This window comes from Eumetopias jubatus, unplaced genomic scaffold, assembly GCF_037043125.1.
Source record: "Eumetopias jubatus isolate StellerSeaLion01/CBP00866 unplaced genomic scaffold, mEumJub1_p1.0 scaffold_15, whole genome shotgun sequence".
Lineage (NCBI taxonomy): Eukaryota > Metazoa > Chordata > Mammalia > Carnivora > Otariidae > Eumetopias > Eumetopias jubatus.
In genome coordinates this window covers 82,766,157-82,785,025 of record NW_028274821.1, presented here as the reverse complement: position 1 = coordinate 82,785,025, position 18,869 = coordinate 82,766,157, and the positions used below count along the sequence as shown (strand labels likewise).

Here is an 18,869-nt window from a genome sequence, read left to right as displayed (position 1 = left end):
ATGAATTGGGTGATGGGAATTAAGGAGGGCACTTGAAGTAATGAGCACTGGGTATTGCATACAACTGATGAGTCACTAAATTCTACCTCTGAAATTAAAAAAAAGAAAAAAAGAAAAAGCAAGCCTTAAATCGTCGAATACTACATCAAGAACTACTGATGTACTATATGTTGGCTAATTGAACATAATTAAAAAAAACTTGAAAAATTAAAAAAAAAAGAAAAAGCAAGCCACATTACAGAAGAATAAATTCTCAGTACATATATCCAGCAAAGGGTTTATATCCAGGAATTTACATATACATGAAGAACTCCTAGAAACCAATAAGAAAGAACAGACTACCCAATAAAACAGCAGCAAATGACTAAGAACAGATCATTTACAAGAGAGGATACCCAAATTACCAATAAGCACAGGTAAAGGAGATAAACGACATGAGTTATCAGACAAATGCAAATTAAAACCATAACACATGACTTCTACAAACCCATAAGAATGTGTACAGTAGAGAAGATGGACAGTATAAATGTTGGTGAGTGAGTATATTACAGGGAGGAGCACTTTGTCTAACGTTTAAAAATATTATCCATTAATTAATTGAAGTGTACATAAATTTTCATCCAAAAATTCCATTTTGAGGTATATACACAAGCCCCAAACTGGGAACTACCCAATGTCAATCAGAACTACAGTGGAAAATAAATTAAGGAGTATAGACACAATTGGAAATTATAAAGCCGCGAGAATGAGTTAACCATAACTATACAGAACAAAACAAAACGGAAACACAAAAGAGTACATACTCTATGCTTTATCTATAAAACAGCCAAACTGACCAATCATATATGAAATCAAAATAATGGCAATAAAATAATATGGTTAAACACATGATTTTTTGAAGTCACACATGTCTGAGGTTAAATCTTATGACAGCTACTCAGTTCCTATCCCTGGGTTTTAGTTTGATTCTCTGTAAATATGAAAAATATTAACATCTTTATAAGAGAAATGTGCTCAGGAGTAAATAAATATACATTTAAATGTTTGATGAATGCCAGCTGCAATAGCTACTCTCATCTGTTTCATAGATACAGCAGTTTGGTGACTTCTGGATTTCTCACACATGAAGTAAGTGAGCTCTAGTGGTATTGTGAAAACTCAGATAGATAGGTGTTGATATCAATACCAGATAGGGTTACAAAGAAAAAAATAAAGACTCTAAAACTTCCTAAAGCCCAGGGAAATGGGCACCGAAGTTTCACAAGCTTGCAGAGAACTTCAGGGCACAGGAGGGCTTGTAGTTTCACTGCAGAATATTAATGCACACAATCCAGACAGCAGGTAGAGAAAAAGAACAATCAGGTGAACATAAATATGAGAAGAAACTTAAAATTAGACCGAGAAAAGAAAGTTAAGAGTTAAAAGTGTTGTTAATAAGACCTAGCCCTTCAACAGATGAATGGATAAAGAAGATGTGGTCCATATGTACAATGGAATATTACTCAGCCATCAGAAAGGATGAATAACCACCGTTTGCATTGACATGGATGGAACTGGAGGGGATTATGCTAAGTGAAATAAGTCAAGCAGAGAAAGTCAATTATCATATGGTGTCACTTATTTGTGGAACATAAGGAATAGCAGGGAGGACCATAGGGGAAGGGAGGGAAAACTGAAGGGGAAGAAATCAGAGAGGGAGACAAACCATGAGAGACTCTGGACTCCGGGAAACAAAGTGAGGGTTACAGAAGGGGTAGCCGGATGATGGGTATTAAGGAGGGTATGTGTTGTGATGAGCACTGGGTGTTATATGCAACTAATGAATCATTGAACACTACATCAAAAACGAATGATGTACTATATGTTGGCTAACTGAACATAATAAAATTTTTTTAAAAAAATAAATAAATCCATAAAAAAAAAGACGTAGCCAAGTTACAACTTTTAAAAGAAACACATTTACAGCCCCCAAGAGTACCCATGACAGCAAGGTTGAATGAACAACACCAAGGACTCTTTAGAGTCCTTGGCTCTAAAGATTTTCTGAAGAACACGTTTCACGTCCTTATTCTTCAGGCTATAGATGAAGAGGATCAGCATGGGGGTGACCACCATGTACATCACAGAAGCAAGTATGTTGGCTGATGAAGGGAAAAAGTAAACACCAGCAATTGTCCCATAGTATAAAAACACGACAGAGAGGTGGGAGCCACATGTGGACAAGGCTTTGAAGTTTCTTTTGGAGGAGAGGACCTTCAGAATGATGCCTGCCGTGTGGGTACACGAGCCCAAGATACCACTCAATGGCAGGATGAAGATCAGTCCTCCCTCAATGAGAATAAGCAGCTTATTGCAGGAGGTGTTGAGCAGGAGGACTTTAGCAAAACAGCAAGATTACAAAAGTGGCGAACAATAGTTCCTGCACAGGACAACAGTCCATGAAGAAGGCATGCAACAGAGCGTGGGTACAAGATAAAAACCAGGACCTAGCCACTAGGATGATACAAAACTCATTCCTCAAGATGGTGGTATAATGGAGAGGGTAACAGATGGCCACAGACCTGTCATAGGCCATCACTGTGAGAAGAAAGCTATCAATACAACTGCAATTGGTGAAGACATACATTTGTGAAATGCACCAAGCGTAAGGGACGGACTGATCTCAAGCATCCGTGTTTATCATCATCTTAGGAACAGTGACAGATGAGAAGGAGACATCTGTGAAGCCGAGTGGCTGAGGGAGAGGTATGGGGGTGTGGAGGCAAGAATCTAGCCTGATGAGCAGGTTTCCCAGCACCATGGTCAGATACATGCCTAGGAACAGGGCAAAGAACATGACCCGTTGCTCCAGCCAGATGGGGGAGCCCAGGAGGTGGAACTTGGACATGCAGCTCTGGTTCTCTGACCTCATACTGCTCTTCTATATGCTAGAGATGAAGAAGTTTTGGGAATCTCAGAAACCTAGAAAGAACTATCACATCTCATACTGTAATTTTTGGGGAAAGCAATAAATTTTTAACTAAACTCATTAATTTTTCACACCTGTGAATGCATGTACCTTCACTCTGTCCCATTCTGGCTCCAGGAAAACATCTCACCCAAGAGCAGCCAACAAGACCTCATTGCATAAAGTAAGAGGGTGTTTGCTGTTTTACTCAACCATTGTTCCACTGAACATTGAGTCTGTATCAGGACCTCTACTAAGGGATGAGAATGTAGACATAAACAAGAAAGGCAAAGACCTTGCCCTCTATGAGTATAGATCTTTTTGAATGTAGAGGGATAATTTACTACACCAAGACACAGCCCAACTGTAATAGTTCACTGTGGCAGAAATAGCAGATGACCCTTGGAAAACTGGTGTCAGTTATTTAAATGCCTTAAAATGACATGAGACTCCAGTGCTGAGGTGGCATTGTTGGGGTGTTGTCATTCTCCTGTGAACCTGGCTTCATAATATCAGACTAGTGATTTTATCCTTGATCAGTTGGTTAAAGTGGTGTCTGCCAGGTTCTCTACTGTAAAGTTACTATTTTAACTTCTGTAATTAGTATCATTTGAGTAGATACTTTAAAATGATATAACCCTAACTTTTTTCTTATTAAAATTTCACCCACTATGTTTAACACTTTTTCCCCCTTTGCTCTTTTGTTTTGTTTCTTAAATTCCATATATGAGGGGAGATCATGTGGTATTTGTCATTCTCTGACTTATTTCACTCAGAATAATACTCTCTAGCTCCATCCATGTTGTTGCAAATGGCAATATTTCATTCTTTTTGATAGCTGAGTATTATTCCATTGTGTGTGTGTGTGTGTGTGTGTGTGTGTGTGTACTACATCTTAGCGTGTGTGTGTGTGCGTGTACCACATCTTATTTTTTTTTCTCAGATCTAGGGTTAGGGTTAGGGCCAGGGTGAGAGTATGTGCCTGGTATCCTGCAGTTCGGACACTCTGGAAAACATATAGAGGTTCCTCAAAAAGTTAAAAATAGAGCTACCCTGTGACTCAGCAATTGCACTACTAGGTATTTACTCCAAAGATACAAATGTAGTGATCTGAAGGGGCACCTGCACCCCAATGTTTATAGCAGCAATGTCCACAGTAGCCAAACTATGAAAAGAGCCCAGATGTTCATAGATGAATGGATAAATAAGAGGTGGTATATATATACAATGGAATATTACTCAGCCATCAAAAGGATGAAAGCTTACTATTTACATCGACATGGATGGAACTGGAGGTTATTATACTGAGCAAAATAAGTCAATCAGAGAAAGACAATTATCATATGGTTTTACTCATATGTGGAATATAAGAAACAGGGCAGAGGACCATAGAGGAAGGGAGGGAAAACAGAATGGGAAGAAATCAGAGGGAGACAAACTATGAGAGACTCAACTATAGGAATCAAACTGAGGGTTGCTGAAGGGGAGGTGGGTGGTGGGATGGAGTAATTGGGTGACAGGCATTAAAGAGGGCACATGATGTGATGAGCACTCAGTGTTACATGCAACTGATGAATTACTGAACTCTACACCTGAAACTAATGATATATTATATGTTGGCTAATTGAATTTAAACAAAAATTTAAAAAAGAAAACATATAGTAATGTGAAAAATATAAATTCAAATATATCGTATTAAATGTTACTAGATCAAATTCCCCAGAAATACAATGAATATGGATCTATCTAAAAAGAACACAACCTAACTTCACAGTGCTAACGAGGAACATCTCACAGATATAAGGACATAGAACAGTTTAAAGAAAATTGATGGAAAAGAAATACCATTGGGTAGCCAGGTGATGGGTATTAAGGACGGCACGTGTTGTGATGAGCACTGGGTGTTATACACAGCTAATGAATTGTTGAACACTACATCAAAAACTGATGATGTACTATATGTTGGGTAACTGAACATAATAAAGAAAAGACATACCATGTAAACACTAACCAAAAGAAAGCTGACATAGCTCTACTAATAATCAGAAGAAGTAGATGAGAAGATGTTAAGGCAGGACCTGCTGCTAGAGATAAAGAGAAATATCTCCTATTTATAAATGCAGTGGTATGATGTTAAATGAATAAAAATAGCTCTGAGAGAGGAGCCTTGCTTTGTAGCCTTTGCCAGTTACCATAGTGTAATTATTTCCAGTATGGCTGATTTCAGTCTACCAATGTGATATCATTGAATGTGGAGTTGAAAGAGATGTCCACATTCAACTTGAAGCCAATGTAAGCCAGCTTCAGCACACCACTGCTTTAAAGAATCAGTACACAGGAGCAGATCATGATGCTAAATCTGCATGTCATCAATAACATAGCATATAAAATACATAAGCAATAACTGAGCATATCTAAAAGGGGAAAAATAAATCCACAATTACAATTATGCAGCATGCTTCACATAAGATTTTGCACATATAAGAGATGATGAACAAGGAGGAAAAAATTAAGGGTAAAGAATATTTAACAATCCAAGTAACAAACATATTAACAACACTATGACAGCAGAATGTATATTCGTTTTAAGTTACATAGAGTTGCCAACCATACAATAGTTTTAGGAGATATATCTCACTGTGCATGACTGCAATAATCAGATGTAGTGATTGTCACGTTTTAGGAGATATATCTCACTGTGCATGACTGCAATAATCAGATGTAGTGATTGTCACTTAAAAGTTAGCCCTCTTGACAAATATTTCTAGGGCATGTTTTATACCTTTGTTCCTCCGGCTATAGATGAAGGGGTTCAGCAGAGGGGTAACTACAGTATACATGACCGAAGCAATTATGTCTTTGTCATTGCAGTCCCATGATGAGGAGAAAAAGTAAACACCTGCAAGTGTCCCATAGTATAAAGACACCACAAAAAGATGGGAGCCACAGGTAGAAAAGGCTTTAAAGAGTCCCTTAGTAGAGGGGATCCTCAGCACAGTTGTCCCTATACGGATATATGAGCCCAAGATACTACTCAAGGGCAGGATGAAAAACATTCCTCCTTCAGTAAAGATGACCAGTTCATTGAGAGAGATGTCTGAGCAGCTCATCTTCAGGAGCACAGTAAGGTTGCAGAAGAAGTGGGGGATGATATTATCAGCACAGAAGGACAGTTGGACCAAGAGAAGGGTGTGCAACAGGGCATGGATGCAACAGAAGAACCAGGACCCAGCTACTAATGAGATACGCAGCTCCTGCCTCATGACAGTGGTGTAGTGGAGTGGCTGACAGATGGCCACATACCTGTCGTATGCGATCACCGCAAGAAGGAAGTTGTCAAGACGACCAAAAACTATGAAAAAATACATCTGAGAAATACACCCCACATAGGGAATGGATTGTTGCTGAGTCTGCATATTCATGAGCATCTTTGGAACTATAATAGATGAAAGGGAAATATCAGAGAAGGCCAAGTGGCCGAGGAAGAAGTACATGGGCGTGTGGAGGCGAGGGTCCAGCCTGATGAGCAGGATGATGAGCAGGTTCCCCAGCACCGTGTCAGGTACACGCCCAGGAACAGAGCAAAGAACATGCCCTGCTGCTCTGGCCGGATGAGGAGCCCCAGGAGGAGGAACTGGGACACGCTGCTCCAGTTCTCCTTCCTCATGCTGTTTTTATCTCTTCTGGCAATTGCGGAAAATAGGGAATGTCAGTACACATGTTATAACATTTATGTTTATTTCTCACAACTCTTGGTGCATGAGTTAATTTTTTTAACGATTTAGATATTTTATTTATTTATTTATTTATGTTAGTCACCATACAGTACATCATTAGTTTTTGATGTGGTGATCCACGATTCATCGTTTTCGTATAACACCCAGTGCTCCATGCAGTACGTGCCCTTCTTAATACCCATCACTGGGCTACCCCATCCTCCCACCTCCCCTTCCTTCTAAAACCGTCTGTTTGTTACTCGGAGTCCATAGTCTCTCATGGTTCGTCTCACCCTCTGATTTCCTCCCCTTCATTTTTCCCTTCCTTCTCCTAATGTCCTCCCTGCTATTCCTTATGTTCCACAAATAAGTGAAACCATATGATAATTGACTTTCTCTGCTTGACTTATTTCACTTAGCATAATCTCCTCCAGTCCCATCCATGCTGATGTAAAAGTTAAGAATTTCAGACCACTATCCCTGATGAATATGGATTCCAAAATTCTCAACAAAATCCTGGCGAATAGGATCCAACAATACATTAAAAGGATCATCCACCACGGATCAAGTGGGATTTATCCCCGGGATGTGAGGGTGGTTCAACATTCGCAAATCAATCAGTGTGATAGAACACATTAACAAGAAGAGAGAGAAGAACCATATGGTCCTCTCAATTGATGCAGAAAAACCAGTTGACAAAATACAGCATCCTTTCCTGATTAAAACTCTTCAGAGTATAGGGATAGATGGAACATTCCCCAAATTCATAAAATCCATCCACGAAAAACCCACAGTGAATATATTCCTCAATGGGGAAAAGCTGTTCCTTTCCCTTAAGATCAGGAACATGTCAAGGATGCCTACTCTCGCTACTATTGTTCAACATAGTGCTAGAAGTCCTAGCAATAGCAATCAGACAACAAAAAGAAATAGGTATTCAAATTGGCAAAGAAAAAGTCAAACTCTCTCTTTTCACAGATGACATGATACTTTATGTGGAAAGCCCAAAAGACTCTACCCCCAAATTACTAGAACTCATACAGCAATTCAGTAATGTGACAGGATACAAAATCAATGCACAGAATCAGTTGCTTTCTTATACACTAATGGTGCATAAGTTAATTTGTTCATCTCTAGCTCTAATGATATATGAAACTGTCACATTAACCAGATTTTTCCCCCAAACAACTAAAGGACATTTATTCATCTGACAGAGACAGACAAAGTGAGAGAAGAAACATAAGCAGGAGAAGTGGGAGAGGAAGAAGCAGGCTTCCTGCTGAGCAGGGAGCCCGATGCAGAGCTCGATTCCAGGACCCTGGGATCATGACCTGAGCCGAAGACAGATGCTTAACGACTGAGCCACCCAGGCGCCCCTCAACAAATATTTATTGAACAAAAGCTTTGTCCCATATCGAGTACATAGTAGTGAACAAGAAATAGGAAGTCTCTTGTGTTCAAGGAGTTTATATCTTTATATCAAGCCAGGTTCACAAACATCAGATTTGGGAAAAGATAATAAAAATTCCTCCTATTACCTATTATGTTACAGGCATGGTGCTGAATAATTTGTGTGCATTGCCTCATTTATCCTCAAAATAGCATGATGAAGTAAAAATGGTTACCTCTCCTTTGCCAGTGAAGAATCTGAGCCAGAGAGAGGAAGTCGCTTCCTAAGATCATAAAATATATAAGAGCCAGACTGAACATTGGGCCCCAGTCTGCCATACTGCAAACACCGAGCTTACACTCATTAGTATATAATACCTGCCCAGGACTGGAAATGCATGTGAACCCGCCTGCTTATATATATATATATATATGGCTACTTTTGAAACACAGTTAAGGAAGTAATTGAGTTCATAGGAAAGAACCAGAGGCCCCTAAGACAAGTACATGAAACATACAACAACAACAACACATTCTAAACATTTGGAACCACATAAAATATGACTTACAAACAAAATACAATATCACACATACTCACACACTGAGCTGACAGTTCAAGACCTCTTACCTATTTCTGGTCATGAGTAAATTCAGGAAACTTCTCCCCCAGACTAGGGAGCATATGTGTCTTTCTTCAGACTACACAATCTCATTTACTTAATTATGATGTCTGTCCAAGGATGAAAATGTGGGAGTTACAGAAAGAGACGTGGGGCAAACACTTGAATTCAGTGGGACTGATTAGAAGATCCCAGATCACACACACAAATGCCCTGCACTTGTTTAAAGGGGCAACACTTATTTAGACTTCTATGCTCTTGTCTAAGAGAGGAAAAGAATAGAACTGGGAGTCAATTACACACACACACACAAACACACATGCGCACACAAAGAAAATTCATGAAGAAAACATACTTATGTATCTGCATTGTACAGGCAAGGAAACACCACACAGACCCATACATATGTAGAACTCTAGACACAGAGATACACCTTGCCCACCTAGAATTCCCAGCTCACTCTGACCTGTGCCACTCCTTAGTGAGCTCAGGTACCTTCTAAAACATTTTCCTGAGTCCTCAGCTTCTGTTGAGAACACCAGGAACAAAAAGTAAGAAGAAAGCCTCTGTGAGCCCATGACCTCATGAGCTCTCTGTGTCTGTCCTTGAGCTCCAGGGCAACAGGCAGGAGATAACAATTTTACAAACCTCAGAGAGGACTCATGGAAAGTCTCTAAGCTCCTGGTTAAGGAAAGACTCAAGCAGACTAATGGCCACCAATTCCTATCAGACCTTGGGGAGGAGCCTGTGCAGGGGCTGGGGGGACTGAGCTGATAGAGCCACCTGAGAGGGTGACCCAGATCTCAGGGACACTCTAGGCTCTTCTCTGCCTGTTCATAATTCCAGGGGCAAGTAGGAATGGCTTAGCCTCCATCATCAGTGTTGCCAATGCACTGGGTCAGCCTCTCCCAACAGCACATTATGGTCCAGGAAGAATAAGTCTGGCTTCTGCAAACTTCCACACCACTTGCTACGATGAGCACTCAATCTAGCTTTAACTTCACATCCTGCAGGTCCCCTCTGTCTCTCGGGAGAGACTTCAGGGTGTGGAGATGTGCCTTTTCCAAGAGAGCGTAGAGGGAGGAGATTGAGTCCTTGGGCTCAGTTCTCAGAAGAACTGGGTCTGGGCTATGCCTCTCATTAATTGTTGGCCCTGAGCACATAAAGTAATCCCCTCAGCCCTGTTACATCACCTGTAAAGTGTGGATAAAAATACATTGTCCTCAGAAGTTATTCTTGAAATTAAATGAGATGTTTCATGCAAAAGCACATAAATGCACAATGGACATCAGCTATTTTGATCATTATCTTTGTATCTTCCAAAAAAGATAATGATATCTAGAATCACTGGTATTGCCATAGAATTGCTATTGAATGAATAATTGAATTAACTGATTAATTAATTCTTCCAATCTAATAGTAAGAATTTATTCCTGCCCTAAGGGATTAAATGAGTTAAAACACATAATGAACTTAGAACATTTTCTGGCATTTTCTAAGTCCTGAATAAACTTTGACTATTTTGTTGCTATGTTTTACAGACTCATTACCTTCAGCTGCTTACACATGCTCCCACATTTGTTTCATTAACATCGTAGTTATTGATAACTCCCATCTTGTTCAAACCAAAATGTAGGAATCCTTTAGCTACCAGAGGAGAGTTGAGTGGGGGGATAGGTTCAGTAGGTGATGGGGATGGATTAAGGAGCACCCTTGTTGTGATGAGCACTAGGTGTTGTATGGATGTGTTGAATAACTATATTGTACACCTGACACTAATATTACTCTGTAAGTTAACTAACTGGAATTTATTTATTTTTTAAAATATTTTATTTTATTTTATTTTATTTTGTGCAAATATCTTCATATCTTATTATCTCTCTTTTTTAACTTAAATTTAATTAGCCAAGGTATAGTACATCATTAGTTTTTGATATAATGTTCAATGATTCATTAGTTGAATGTAATACCCAGTGCTCAACATATTTTAACTCCCATCACCCAGTTACCCCATCCCCCCACCTACCTCTCTTTCCGCAACCCTCAGTTTGTTTCCTGGAGTCAAGGGTCTCATATGGTTTGTCTTCCTCTCTGATTTCTTCCCAGTTTTCCCTCCCTTCCCCTAATGTCTCCTGCACTATTCCTTATGTTCCACATATGAGTGGACGCCTAACTGACTGAGCCACCCAACATCTCAACTAACTGGAATTTAAATAAAAACTTTTTTTTAAAAATGCAGGAATCCTTGACTCCTACCTTTCTCTCACACTCCTCTCAATTCATCAGCAATTCTTGTCAGTTCCAACTTACAACCAAATACAGTATTCACTAAATTTTTACTACTTCCTCTGCTACCATTCCAGCCTATCATTTCTTAACTGTACTGTTGCAGTAGCTCCTAGGTGGCCCCCCTGCTTCCACACAGCTCCCTTCTCCAGCCAGAGTGATCCTTTTCAAAGCTGAATCATGTTACTCTTCTGCTGAGAAGCTTCCAAGTGCTATACAAATAATTCACAGTAAAAATCAAATCACAAAGCCTAAAGGACCTAGGCCCTGTTGGCTTTAAAATTATCCATCAAACAAACAAACATATATGTCTCCTCCTGCTCTTCTCCATATCTTCTCACTCCCCTTCAGGGATGAATCTCATTTTTGTTGCTTGGACATAGCTGGCATTGTCACATCTCAGAATGTTGCAGTTGCTGTACCTGCTCTCTGAAACACTTTTCCTGCAAATGTGCCAGTGGCTCTGTTCCCTGATGCCTTCAATTCTTTGTTCAAATATCACCTTCTGGGTAAGACCAGTTGTCATCACACCACTTAAAGTTGCAGCCTGTCCCCTGCATGCCTGATTTTTCCACAGTACTACATTTTATATCACGTAAAAACCATGAAACTTACATATTAAGTTTATTTGCATTGTCTCCCCACTAGAACATAAGCTCCACAAAAGGAAAATATTTTTGTCTGATTTGTTCACTTCTAGAAATTTCCATAAACAATAGACACATTTAGCTTTTTCTTTTCTGGAAATCAAGTCATGCTGTTTGTGAAGCAAAAGATAACTCATTTTCATAACCTAGATTAAGAAGGCATAAGTAAGCTGTCCCCACAAAGAAAGTTCTAGTTAAAAAAATATATACAAGCAGCAATGTCCACAACAGCCAAACTGTGGAAAGAGCCAAGATGTCCATCGACAGATGAGTGGATAAAGAAGATGTGGTATATATACACAATGGAATATTATGCAGCCATCAAAAGGAATGAGAGCTTGCCATTTGCAACGACGTGGATGGAACTGGAGGGTGTTATGCTGAGTGAAATAAGTCAATCAGAGAAAGACATGTATCATATGACCTCACTGATATGAGGAATTCTTAATCTCAGGAAACAAACTGAGGGTTGCTGGAGTAGTGGGGGGTGGGAGGGATGGGTGGCTGGGTGATAGACATTGGGGAGGGTATGTGCTATGGTGAGTGCTGTGAATTGTGCAAGACTGTTGAATCACAGATCTGTACTTCTGAAACAAATAATGCAATATATGTTAAGGGAAGAAAAAAAAGAAGAAGATAGCAGGAGGGGAAGAATGAAGGGGAGTAAGTCAGAGGGGAGACGAACCATGAGAGATGATGGACTCTGAAAAACAAACTGAGGGTTCTAGAGGGGAGGGGGTGGGGGGATGGGTTAGCCTGGTGAATAGTATTAAAGAGGGCACGTTCTGCATGGAGCACTGGGTGTTATGCACAAACAATGAATCATGGAACACAACATCAAAAACTAATGATGTAATGTATGGTGATTAACATAACAATAAAAAATTATGAAAAAAGAAAAAATATATATACAGCCTACATTGGTTTAGGGAATTTGGAAATGAGAATTAATGCACTATGCTCCTCTGCTGGGTTTTTGTCATAGGCAAAAACTGATTTAAGGATAATAAAGCCAAAATCTTTGCAATATGTTTAGATTTTAGGAAACAATCAGACACAATCTGTAACTAGCAACTGCATTACAAATGCAACCATTCTGAACTTTATTACTTTAAGCACTTGCAGGCACACATACTCTTTATAACTACAGGGCATGATAGGCAAAAGGACAAAGAACTAAAATGTTTATTATCTCATTTACATAAATTGATACTATGAATTATCATTAAATTTCATATTAGCCATTTTTTATACAAACAATAAAATTTATTTGCCATTTTTTATTTTAATTCCAGCATAGTTAACATAACGTTATATTAGTTTCAGGTGTACAATTTAGTGATTCAACAATTCTACATATTACTCAGTGTCACATTAACCATTTTATTTATTTTTTATTTTTTTAATTTTTTTTAAGATTGTATTTATTTATTTGACAGAGAGAGACACAGCAAGAGAAGGAATACAAGCAGGGGGAGTGGGAGAGGGAGAGCAGGCTTCCCGCTGAGCAGGGAGCCCGATGCAGGATCATGACCTGAGCCAAAGGCAGATGCTCAATGACTGAGCCACCCAGGCGCCCCAACATTAACCATTTTAATGACTTTTTGTTTATCTAAAACCATGTTCCACAAACCTTCATACTAATTCAACTGTAATGGTCCATATGTTAATTTTGTTCTAAAGACAAATAGCAGATCACATTTGAGAATTCTTCTTTTTTTTTAATTTTATTATGCTATGTTAGTCACCATACCATACATCATTAGTTTTTGATGTGGTGATCCATGATGCCTTGTTTTCGTATAACACCCAGTGCTCCATGCAGTACATGCCCTCCTTAATACCCATCACCACGCTAACCCATCCGCCCTCCCCCCTCCCCTCTGAAACCCTCAGTTTGTTTCCCAGAGTTCATAGTCTCTCATGGTTCATCTCTCCCTCTGATTTCCCCCCCTTCATTTTTCACCTCCTTCTCCTAGTGTCCTCCATGCTATTCCTTATGTTCCACAAATAAGTGAAACCATATGATAATTGACTTTCTCTGCTTGACTTATTTCACTTAACATAATCTCCTCCAGTCCCATCCACGTTGATGTAAAAGTTGGGTATTCATCCTTTCTGATGGCTGAGTAATATTCCATTGTATATATGGGCCACATCTTCTTTATCCATTCATCTGTTGAAGGGCATCTCGGCTCTTTCCACAGTTTGGCTATTGCGGACATTGCTGCTATGAACATTGGGGTGCATATGGCCCTTCTTTTCACTACATCTGTGTCTTTGGGGTAAATACCGAGTAGTGCAATTGCCGGCTCATGGGGTAGCTCTATGTTTAATTTTTTGAGGCACCTCCACACTGTTTTCCAAAGTGGCTGTACCAACTTGCATTCCCACCAACAGTGTAAGAGGGTTCCCCTTTCTCCACAACCTCTCCAACATTTGTTGTTTCTTATCTTGTCCATTTTTGCCATTCTAACTGGTGTAAGGTGGTATCTCAATGTGTCATCATCATTAGCCATCAGGGAAATTAAAATCAAAACCACATTTGAGAATTCTTATCTTTTCAGCCTGGTATCAAGTGTTAAAGGGTAAGAAGGTATAACTTATACAAAATGCAATGTTATTCAGACCTCTAATCTTAGTCTAAAATTGTTTCTCTTCTTCAAGAGGAAACATATAATGTGTAATCTTCCTTCAGGAAAAGAAGTTCATGTATTTTGATATCATGGCAAGTCATTCTTATCTCTTCAGATGGATAAGGAAGTACCTTAAGATGTTAACTTTGCAAAAATGAGAGTTGCTGATAATGCCACATACCAAGGGTTATGTGAAAATAACGAGGACATGAAGAGATATAGCTAAAGCTAAGCCAATAGGTTATGGAGATCATAACCTGAATATTTTTCAGTGGGTTCTATAAAAATAGGCAGGGAATACAACCAGGCAGGGGTCCAAAAAGGGGAAGTGACCATTGAAATCAAGAAAAGTGTGGAGGGCACCAGAAACAAGGACAGTCACTGTATCAGTTAGCTTTTGCTGCATAACAAACCATCCCAAAACTTAGTGGCTTAAACAACAACCATTATTTATATGACAATTCTATGGGCTGACAGTTTGGGCTGGGAATGTGCTCAGCTGGATGGGGCTTCTTGTCTGAGTTTAGTTCAGTTGATCTCAACAAGGGCTCACTCATGCCTCTGCTGTTACCTATCAGGCAGGTCACCTGGGAGCTGGTTGATTGTTAGCTGGAGGATCTTGGTTCTCCTCCATGTGGCCCCCATCTTCACACAGCCTAACTTGGACTAGTTGACATGGTGGTCTCAAGTTCCAAGAGTAGCAGCAATAGAGTCTACGTAGGCTTGGAAATCTCACACCACTTTCACTGACTGTATTAGTCAAAGTCAACCACAAGTTCTGCCCAGATTCAGTGGGTAGGAAAAAACCACACTTGCAAGGAGGGGCTGCAAAGTAACTTGGCCATTTTTGCCACTTCCACGGTTTTTCAAGGAGATGTCCCTGGAAACATCACTAGGAAAATTAAGAACATGGTATTAAGGAGGGTACATGTTGTGATGAGCACTGGGTGCTATATGAACTAATGAATCATTGAACACTGCAAATAATAATAATAATAATAATAATAAATAAACTTTATTTTTTTCTGATCCTACTTTAATCTTTTTTTTATTATGTTCAGTTAGCCACTCTATAGTACATAATTAGTTTTTTATGTAGTGTTCAAGGATTCATCAGTTAAGTATAAATGAACTTTAAAAATTAAAAAAATAAAAAATAAAACTTTAAAATTTAAATAGCAAAAAAAGGATTAAGTAATGAGAAGTGAGTAAACAACTCAATATTGTGCATGACAAAGTTTAAAAGAGTGATTATGCTTTTCTATAAAAAAATTAAAATAAAAAAAAGAACATGAGTGAGTAACGGCTACTTGGCAAAAATAATTTTCCTGCTATAAAGTATCCCCAGAGCTAATTTCATGTCCCTGTTCCTCAGGGTACAGATAAAGGGATTTAACATGGGTGTCACCACTATATACATGACTGAAACAATTATGTCTTTGACTTTGGAATTGTTTGATGAAGGCATGAAGTAAATCATTTCAAGAGTCCCATAGTACAAAAACACCATGAGGAAGTGGGAGCCACAGGTGGACAAGGCTTTGCAGATCCTCTTGATGGAGGGGACTCTCAGCATGGTTGCCCCAGTGCGGATATAGGAGCCCAAAATAGCACAAAATGGTAGGAAGGCAATCACTCCCCACTCAGTGAAGATAACTAGCTCATTGAGGCAAGTGTCTGAGCAGGTCAACTTCAAAAGGGTAGTGAGATCACAAAAGAAATGAGGGCTGGTATTGTCAGTACAGAAGGACAGGTGGGACAGAAGAGTATGCAACAGGGCATCGGGCACATGAGAGGAGCCAGGATCCAGCCACCGGTAAGATACACAGCTCCTCCCTCATGACAGTGATGTAGTGGAGTGGCTGACAGGTGGCCACATACCTGTCATATGCCATCACAGCAAGAAGGAAATTGTCAAGACAAACAAAAAGTATGAAAAAAATACATCTGAGAAATGCACCCCACATAGGGGATGGATAAGTGTTGAGTCTGCATGTTCCTGAGCATGTTTGAGACACTGACAGATGAGAAAGAGACATCAGTGAAGGCCAAGTGGCCGAGGAAGAAGTACATGGGCGTGTGGAGGCGAGGGTCCAGCCTGATGAGCAGGATGATGAGCAGGTTCCCCAGCACCGTGGTCAGGTACACGCCCAGGAACAGGGTGAAGAACGTGCCCTGCTGCTCTGGCCGGATGAGGAACCCCAGGAGGAGGAACTCGGACACGCTGCTCTGGTTCTCCCTCTTCATTGTCTCCTCAATCTATGCTGTGATAAAAGGAGTAGGAAATTTCAGGGACTGAGATATGGTTGTTATCATAACTGTGTGTACATTACAGCCCCATGCTTTTTTTCCTGGAGACTGTGTCAAAATTGAGATATTTTGCTGTCTGAATCTTCTGTCTGCCCCCTTCTGGTCGCAGAATGCATCAGATTTCCAACAGCAAACAAGATTTCCTTCAAAAGAGACCAGCATAAATTTCTTCACTTATTGAGCCACGTTCCAGAGACTTTCTTGGCACTGAGAATAAAACAGAAAATAAAACAGTCAATCCTCCTCCTCCTTGGAGTTGACAATGATCGAGCACAGTTTAGAGTATTGATCAAGAGCTAGGGCTTTGTAGCCAAAAATCTTGAATTCCAACCTCAACAATTTACTACCTGAGTGGCCTTGGGCACTTTATGTCACTGTGATCAGAGATCCTACTCTTCACCATTGTGCTGTTCCTGCCCTTCATTCATTTGGCAGAAAATCCTGGGCCATGTTTGGAATTGTTTCAGGGCTTCAAAATTACCCCAGCTACCTATATTCATACATATGATGACCCTGTATTTTATTATCCAAGCCAGGACACTTTAAGAGTGAAAAGAGAAGTTACATAATAATTATACCAGAACAACAAGTCTACAACAAGATGTTCCTGGGCAAACCAGCATGTACAGTCACCTACTTATACCTCACTTTCTAATTTGCAAAGGACTTCCACATGCAGTTACTTACATTAATTAGTAAACATTTATTGTGTGCCTGTAAAGCAGGCATTCCAACAGTTCTTTCATGTTACTATTGTGGAAACAGTGGTGAAGTCACATACTCCAGCATGTATACTCGTTGATGGATCATGATCTTAAGCATAGGACTTCTGATAGTCTTTACACTAGAGGCCAGGCAACTCCTTCACTGGGAGTTAAACCAGAGTTAGAGGCCACATACAGAAGCCCTAGAATGGAACCTAGTGAGACAGTATCATTCTAAGACACAGGGATCTGATAGGAGAGCCTCTTTGAAGAACAGAGATGAACTCAGTCATCTCTGAGCTCGTCTCTGTCAGTGGGACCAGAAGGAGGGCAGAGACTTAAACATTTTACTGATATGTGGCTGCCCGGTGACATTTATTGGATAAGACTTCTCTTTGGAACTCAAGTATTGGGGGTGAGATCCAAAAGTTTCATGTCAAGTAGGATCTTCACATTCAGTGATTGGATCAGGAAGAATAGAATTCTGACGTAAGCCACCCCCATGTGAAAGAACTAGCTGGCTACATGCCCAGGAAGGAGGAAGGGAAGCTGTCAGCTGGCTCTTTGGATGTTTTCTCTGCCTTTGCACAAAATACTCTATAAACAGTCAAGAAATGACTAGCGAGTTTAAAAATCTCATGCATTTAGGGAATAATCATGATGCTAGCACCCATTTAGTGCATGCTTATAATATGCCACATACTGTGTTGAATACTGCCATCATATTTTACAGTTCAGACTTCTTAGCCTCACCGAGATGGAGCCCAAGGTCCAAAATGAAGGGTTATTTTTTTTTTTTTTTGAAGCAGATAAAGGTTGGTTTTATTGAGTAACTGATCTGTGTTCCTGCTGAGGCCTTCATGTACAGACAAAAGAGAGGGAGTTTTATTTCTTTGTCTCTTCCTCCTTGGACAGAGTCTTGATGATTTCCTCCTTCTTGGCCTGGAGCTGCTCTTCACGGCGCTTGCGAGCCTCCGTGGTCTTAGATCTGCGGGCCTCAGCCTGGTCAGCCAGAAGCTTCTTGCGAGCCTTGTCAGCCTTCAGCTTGTGGATGTGTTCCATGAGAATCCACTTGTTCTTGAACACGTTCCCCTTCACTTTCAGGTACAGGCTGTGGTACATGTGGCGGTCGATCTTCTTAGATTCACGGTATCTTCTGAGCAGCCGGCGCAGAATTCTCATCCTCCTCATCCTGGTGACCTTCTCAGGCATCCGAGCATTGGCAGTACCTTTTCTCTTACCAATGCCCATATGTCTGCCCTTCCGGCGGGCCAAAGTGTTTTTACGGCACCGAGCCCGGGAATGGACAGTCGCAGGCTTCCGGATGATCAGCCCATCTTTGATCAGTTTTCGGATCTGCTGACGGGAGTTGGCATTGGCGATTTCATTGGTCTCGTTGGGGTCCAACCAGACCGTCTTTTTGCCGCAGCGGAGGACACTGGAGGCAAACCTCTTCTGAAGCCTAAGCATGCTCATGGCTGCGGCCACAGCGCTGAAAGGAAAGCCCAAAATGAAGTTTTGAAAATAGGATATTTGAATCAAAATGTGTGTGACACCAGAGCCTAAGCACTTAACCACTACCATGTTCTCAAGAGTAGAAATACAGCATTATGG

At 40.2% G+C, this 18,869-nt stretch overlaps 4 pseudogenes; all 4 read right to left on the bottom strand.

Annotated features, from left to right (window-relative positions):
• Window positions 1-1,959: 1,959 nt before the first annotated feature.
• LOC114212900 (olfactory receptor 1J4-like) lies at window positions 1,960-2,911 on the bottom strand (annotated as a pseudogene).
• A 2,771-nt stretch (window positions 2,912-5,682) lies between these two features.
• On the bottom strand, window positions 5,683-6,614 carry LOC114212899 (olfactory receptor 1J4-like; annotated as a pseudogene).
• An 8,933-nt stretch (window positions 6,615-15,547) lies between these two features.
• On the bottom strand, window positions 15,548-16,488 carry LOC114212838 (olfactory receptor 1J4-like; annotated as a pseudogene).
• Window positions 16,489-18,053: 1,565 nt separating this feature from the next.
• Window positions 18,054-18,732, bottom strand: LOC114212843 (large ribosomal subunit protein eL19 pseudogene; annotated as a pseudogene).
• Window positions 18,733-18,869: the final 137 nt, after the last annotated feature.